At 56.7% G+C, this 7,034-nt stretch overlaps 1 long non-coding RNA gene across 2 annotated transcripts; it reads left to right on the top strand.

The window, feature by feature from the left end:
• The first annotated feature begins 567 nt into the window (after positions 1 to 567).
• On the top strand, positions 568 to 2,559 carry LOC134485104 (uncharacterized). Of its 2 annotated transcripts, XR_010062973.1 has the most exons (3): positions 568 to 871; positions 1,562 to 1,828; positions 2,488 to 2,559. It is a non-coding gene; the product is annotated as an uncharacterized LOC134485104 (long non-coding RNA). The 2 variants fall into 2 exon arrangements; XR_010062972.1 differs by lacking the exon at positions 568 to 871 and having other exon boundaries at positions 888 to 1,828.
• The last annotated feature ends 4,475 nt before the right edge of the window (positions 2,560 to 7,034 follow it).

The following is a 7,034-nucleotide window of genomic DNA, read 5'->3' as shown; positions in this document are numbered from 1 at the left end:
TGTCAGAGGTTCACTGAGGAAAGCCTAATTTGTTTGCCCACTACAGAGCCCTTGATTCTAATTTGGGGGTGAATGTTAGTTTAGGGGTAACTCATAAAGTAACTGCTATTGATTTTGGGAAGGCTGAGCTGAGACCATTTCCCTTATCCTTAGGAGTCTTTTGGTCCAGAGTCTTTGTTTGGGGATGAAAGGGACAAGGGCCCCAAATCCTCTGTGGTGTCTGAGGCTGGTCTACAAGTAAAGAAGTGGGGGTTTATTCAGGTCACCTGAAATAACCCATCTGGAGACCCGGGCCTGATGCTGACAGACGTCTTCTCAGAAAAAGAGGGGGCTCACAGGCCCGGTTTTGTGGGTATCTAATGTGTCATTTATGGAAATCTGACATTAGGGCTCTGGGTCCTATGTCAGCTCAGAGAGCTGCTCCTGAGGCTGAACTCCACCCTCGAAACGTTCAGGGAGACTGGCCAGTTAGGAGTGCCTTTTGGGGGGGCGTCACAAGCCTAGAATACATGCCAGGGATGAGGTGAGGTGGGGCACTGCGGAGGGAGCGGGCTGCAAGCAGGGGTTCCCGCGGGAAGCGGAGCGCAGCGGGGCAGCCGGCGGCGGGAGGGCGAGCGCTGGAGTGACAGCAGAGGAAGAAAAATGGGCCGAGAAATCAGAGTGGACGCGCTGGGGGCGCGAGTCCGGGAGCGGGTGGCGGCGACGGCAGCGAGTGGGAGCCGCGCCTCGGCCTCCAGGGATGCCGCCCGCTCGCCTGTCGGGTCCCCGCCCTGGAGGCCACATCCAGCGATCCGACCCTCTCCCCTAACTGTCCTCCAGCGCACCCCCTCCTGGTCCCAGGTCCTCGACCGCAAGATGCAGGTCCTCTCTGGTGTGCACACAGCCCCCTTCCGTGTTCTAACCCTCTCCCCAAGTTGTAGCCCCTCTCCCCATGTTCTTCTCTCCCTCAGCCCGCGTTCTAGACCCCTTGTCGGTGGTCTAGTCTCCCTCGTCGGTGTTCTAACCCCTCCTCCCGCGTTATAGCTCTTCTCCCCAGGTTCATCTCGCTCTCGCCGCCTGGGTTCTAGTCGTCCCGGCTTCATGCTAATTCCCCAATCCACCCCTTCTACTCTGCCTCGCCAGCCTTCGAACCCCTCTTGCTGGCGTTCTAGCTCTTCCGCCTGCACTCTAGCGCCCCCCGCCTGAGTTCGAACCTCTCTGCATGCGCTCTAGTCAACCCGATCGAGTTCTAACTCTCCGCTACGTTCTAATCCGCCCTACATCCTGAGTCGCCCAGGTTCTGAACTGTCTGGGTTCCATCACCTTCTTTCCCCGCCCTGCCCTAGGCCGCCTCCCCTTTTCTAACTCTGCCCCTGCAATCCAGTCCCTTGGGTACCCCTCGGTGCCCCCCAAGTCCCTTGCCAGGCTTGCAAGCGGAAATGGGGAGCGCACGGCGACGGCGACGGCGACGGCGACGGCGACGGGGGGAGGGGCAGGGCGGGGGCGGCGGCCAATGGAGCGGGAAGCAGGACAAATGAGGCCCGGCCCGCGCGGCCGACAGGCCCCTCCATCTTCCCATTAGCGCCTAATGGCCCCCCCGCCGCCGCCTGATGAAGATTTATCGGCCCCGGAGCCCCCGCCCCCCGGCCCGGCCTCGCCGCACCGGGCCCCCGCCGCCCGCCCGCCGCGGACACCTGATGAAGCCGTCACCGCGGCGGGAGGGGCAGCCCGCGACCTCGACCACGGCTAGGCCGAGACCCGACCGGGCCGCCAGAGTTCTGGGAGCCAGAGAGTCCCTGAGATCTGGGGACCCGATGGCTAGAGAGCCCCAACAGTCAATGGACCCTAGGTCTGAAGGAGAGCTGGGCCTGGATCCTGGGGCTAAGGGAGGAGGACAGATGGGGTCCGGACCCCTGGGAATAAATGAAGGAGGAAGACTGGGGCCTGGACTCCTGAATCTGAAAGAGGAGGAGGGTTGGGGTCTGAAGCCCTGAATCTGAGGGAGGAGGGCTAGGGCCTAGGCTCTTGGGCCTGAGGGAGGAAGGCTGGGGTTTGGACCCCTGAGTCTGAGGGAGGAGGGCTGGGGTCTGGACCCCTGAGTCTGAGGGAGGATTGGGGTCTGGAGCCCTGAGTCTGAGGGAGGAGGACTGGGGCCTTCACTTCTGGGAGTGAGGAAGGAGGGCTGGATGTGAACTCCTAGGCCTTAAGGAGGAGGAGTCTGCACCTAGGTTTGAGGAAAGAGGGCTGGAGTCAGGACCTTTCAGTCTAATTGAAGAGGGCTGGGGCCTAGACCCTTGAGGCTAACTAAGAAGGGCCGTGAGTCTAACTGGCCTGGCCCCTATTGTCTGAGGGAGCAGAAGTTCGGAGGTTGGGGACTCTTGGAGTCTTGGGGAGCAGAAGACTGGGATCTGGGACTCCTGGGCCCCAGGCTGGGAGCTCGGCATTGGGGGTTGGGGGGCTGGGTTGGGAGGCCCCTGATTGATTTCTGTTTACCGGCTGTCCCCGCAGGCGGAAGAGCGAATCGCGCCCCATCCATCAACAGGCTCGAAGCCTCCCTAATAAAAACATTTTACTCCTAAATGATCTCGAACTAATTAACTCAAAGTGTTAATTAAAGTTTGCGCAGACAGCATTGTCATCAGGGAGGGCGGTGGATCCATCTTCCTGAGAGAGAGACAGGGTTTGGGGGGGGCATGCGGAGGAGGGGGGTTCCCCATCCCCCAGCTGAATTCTGTCCACTAGGGGTTCTTGGTGTCCGCCCAGCCTTCATTGTTTCTGCAACTGGTCCTATTTTCCAAATGTCATATGTCTGTCCCTCAGAGTCCGTGTGTCTGACTGTCTCCCATCAAACCCTCATTAACATGGAACTTCTGTCTTGAGTATGAAGTGGTGCTCTATGTGGACATACATGTGTTTGTGTCAGAGTCTGCCTGTGGACACATTTGTCAGACTATCTGTGTGACAGCCGTGTGTGTAGAGATGTGTGCATATCCCTGCGTGTGTGGACCTGTGTGTGTATTGGAGTTGTGTGCATGTTTTGGACTTTGTGTATGCAGGTGAATTTGGGTCCAGGTGCGTGTATGGACATACATGTGTGAACCATGTGTGTCAGGGTTCGTGTGTGCAAAGGTGTTTTGAGTCCTGGTGTGCATGGGCCCCGGTATGCTGGGTTGTGTGTGTGTGGGTACTCGTGCAGGATGTGTGTGTACAGACCTCCCTGTGTGAGGGAGCATGTGGTGTTTAGATGTAGTGGCTAGGGAAGCCTAGCTGCCTGGTGTCCCTAGACAATAAGGACCTTGGGGCCCCAGCTGTCTCCCTCAGCATCCCCTGGGGAATGCAGGAATCTAGGTCCAGGGAAAGGCGAGTGAGAGACCTGGCTCAAGTTTACTTGTCCACTTCCTTCTTGGTCTGCCACTGACAGAGGGCCGAGGAAGCTGAGGCCAGGACAGGCCACCAGGCCATGGGCATCGGTGGGGTGGCTGGCTGGGCGGCCCCGGTGTGAGCTCATACATCAGGGCTGACAGGCTCCGAAAGCCCCGGAATTAAAACCTAAATCGAATATTGATCACCCGCTCCGGCCGTGGCGCCCACGACGCACCCCCCCACCCCCGCCTCACACTTGCTCCTTGCTCCCAGCACTCAGCGTCGCCTGCCTTCACCGTCTTTCTCTCTGTCTTTCTTTCCCATTTTCTTCTCCCTTCCCCCTGCCCCTGGCCTTCTGGTCACTCTTCTCTGGTCCCAGTGAGTGCCTCGTCAGCCACTGACAGAACCAGACACACACACACACACACACACACACACACACACACACACACAGGAGACATAAGGATGGACAAACAGGCCCAGATACAGAAATGGTTAAACACTGACAGACTGGACAAGCAGAGAGAGGGACACACTGACAAATGCAGACTGATAGACACAGGCGTCCTCTGAGACATACTGCTGCCATATGCCTTCCAAAAATCCTGCTCACAGTGGCAGTGACGCTTCGACATAGGCCAGCAGACACCTACAGGCCACCGGTTTAGGCACACACAAGATCACGCGGGCATGGGGTGGTGACATAGACAGGCATTCATGTAAGTAACACAGATAGAGACAGAATCAGAAAGCATAAAATGTCCATGCAGACAGACACACCGAGTGACAGAGGACACAGACGCACCCCTGCACCCCCTTATCCAATCGTCTTCCACTTCCCACCCTAAACAACACCCTCAGTCTGAGTCTAAAACCCAGAAAGGTTCCCTGTACAAGGGAGGGGCTCCTGCACCTCAGCCTTACATATCCCCAAGAACTGGGGCTGGTGTAGGTAGACAGCTGAAGACGTCAGTCCTCTATCTGAAACCCCATAAATGAGGAGAAGGATCCCCATGGACAGAGGCAAGGACAGCACCAAGGTCACCCTGTTCAACTGGCCAAGAAGCTAAGCCTCTGTCCTTGGTACCACCTGTGGGATGGAGGCCAGACAATAAGAAGGACTTTCTGGGCCATGAAGGTTGAGAAGGGGAAACTCAGAGCAGGCAGGGGTGCTGCCCCAGCCCCCACCCCCACCCTGAGAAGCTTCCTAGCTGGGGTGGGCAGCAGCAGAGGCAGGCGGTGGTGGCGGCTGCCGGGAGAAGATGAATCTTTCATGAGTGATTTGCGGCCGCCTCTTCTCGTCCCGTGTTGTTTAATGTTTCAATTTGGGCGAAAGCAAAACATTCAATCAGGCGGATTAAGTGCGTAATGCGTCTCATCGCTCAATCTGTCGCCTCCGCCGGGCAGCCCGCCGGGTGGGGGGGATTGGGAGGGGGCGGCAGGCAAAGACCCCAGGCCAAGGGAGTCCCTGTCCCCTGCTCTTCTCCTAGGATTTGTCACCAGAGCCCCTCCGCTTGGACAGTCTCACCAGACTGCAGGGTCTCAGAATCCAGGTCTAGCTTCCTTTGCCCCTCCCCACACCACCCTCTGCTCCATCTCCTCCTCTCTACTTGGCTTTGGAGGGGGAGGCTAGCATCGCATGCATATCCCCCCCCCGTCTTTGTCCCCTTCTTTTCTGTCCTTCTGGGTGTACGTGCCTGTTTCTGCTTCAGTCCATGTGTCTCTCTCCGTGAGTGTCTACCCTGTCTGACTCTTCTCTGGATATTTCCTGTAGCTTCTCTCTTCCTTCTCTGGACCTGCCCCCACTGTTCCTTCACCCTAACTGTCTCAGCCCCATGGCTCCCTGCCTCACGGTACCCCTTGCATCCCACCCTCTGGCTGACAACTTTTGATATTCTCGGTCTCTGTCTACTGCTGATGGACCACCTCAGTCAAGTCTTCCTCTCCTTTATTTCTCCTTCTTCCATGACTCTCCCACCTACTCTTGTCCTTTTCTCTTTGGAAACCAGTCTGTCAGTCCTCTGCTTGATCTGTTCATCTGTCCCTGTTCATCTCGGTCCCTATCTCTCCATCCATCTCCCCCCTCCCCCCACTTCCTTCCCTAGTCAGTCTTTGCTGGGGCTAATGTCTCTCTCTGGCTTCCCTTTTGAGCTACCATGGTCAGCAACCGTCCCTTCAGGGACCCAATTTCCATGTCCACTAGGGGGCAGCAGGTCCAGGCTTTACTGCTGGGGAAGACCTCGGAGGCTGAGGGGCTTTCTCGCCGATCAAGTGGTGTCCAGGCTTCAGGGCTCCTCCCCCAGACTCTGAAGTTCAGATCCAACCTCCTCCCTCAAACCAGGAGGTCCAGATCCCGGCCCTCCTCCCTCAGATTCACAGCGTTTTTCTGGAGACCCCCTCCTCCCATCTCCTCCATCCAGGCAGCCTTTGACCAGCAAAGGGATAAATGGAAATTTCAGCTGGGGGACTGACAGACTCTAACCAGAAATGTTGTCACTATTGCCTGTGGCAGAAACCCATGGGGACTGCCAGTTCAGGGCCCCATAGTGTGCGCAGGCACAGGGCTTGAAACACACACAAATGGGAGTCCAGGAAACCAGACTGGAATGTTCACACAGATGCCAGGACCCAGGGACACACATGCAGAGAAACCCTCCCCCCAGTCACAGCACCCACCAGCCACTCCATCACCCCCTTCCCCACCTCCACATACACTGAGTTTCTTCTGCCCATCAGAGCAACTTTGGAGAACAGTTTATCCCAAGCATGAGTAACGCCCCCTAGCACAACGCAGATCCACAACTCTGCATCTGCCCCCTCCCCCATTCTATCTGCTCAGCTTTCTCCCCTTCACCCCGCCCCTTCATGCCCTCCGGGAACCATTCCTGTACAGCCTTGGTCCCCTCCTCTCTCACCCCTGCTCTACTTCTTGCTCCGACTCCCTAAATTTCCTTCATTCTCAGTTTCACCCCACCCCCAACCCCGCAACCCCCAGCACTCTGTCTTTTGGTCTGTTTTTCCTACTGCTTTCTTTGATCTGGCCTTTGTCCCCATTTCTCTGAATCACAAGAGAGCAAGTTGCTAACACCTGGGATGTCCTCTTGGGAATCCTCTTGGTGTCTCTGTGCTGTACTTTCTTATTGTCTGTCTGTCTGTCTGTCTGTCTGTCTGTGTGCACACGCGTGTGCCAGTGTCTCTGAGTCCCTGTCTCCACCTAACTCCTCCTTGGCTCCTGGCTCCCAAGTTTCTCTCCCCCCTCCTGTCCCTCCCCATCTAGTAGCCTGTCCCTCTATCTCCCATCCCTGTCGCTCTGTCCATCCATCTCTCTCGCCCTCCCAGCCCCTCCCTCCCTCCCCCTCTCTCCCTCTCTGTCTCACTCTTCGCCTCTCTCTTTTCTCTCTCAAGTGTTTTCAATTTTATTCTGAGTGGAATTAACTACCCCTGATGTCAAATTGCCGCCGAAATCGATAATAATATCTTTACAAAAGAGGATATTCTTCTCTCGGAGAACGGCCTCTGAAAAATGGAAAATTTAGTCGAAATTGATTCATTACTTGACACTTTATAGAACGGCTGCGTATTGATCGCACCTGTCATGTCCCATCTCCCCTAATCGAAGCTGAAGGCCGGCTCCGATGCCTGCTATTTTTCATAATTCCACCGCAGCCGACAGCTCCACAAACACCGCGCTC

Source organism: Rattus norvegicus, chromosome 1, assembly GCF_036323735.1.
Source record: "Rattus norvegicus strain BN/NHsdMcwi chromosome 1, GRCr8, whole genome shotgun sequence".
NCBI classification, from domain to species: Eukaryota; Metazoa; Chordata; class Mammalia; order Rodentia; family Muridae; genus Rattus; species Rattus norvegicus.
The sequence above is the reverse complement of the archived record's forward strand: the minus strand, read 5'-3'. Positions and strand labels throughout refer to the sequence as shown.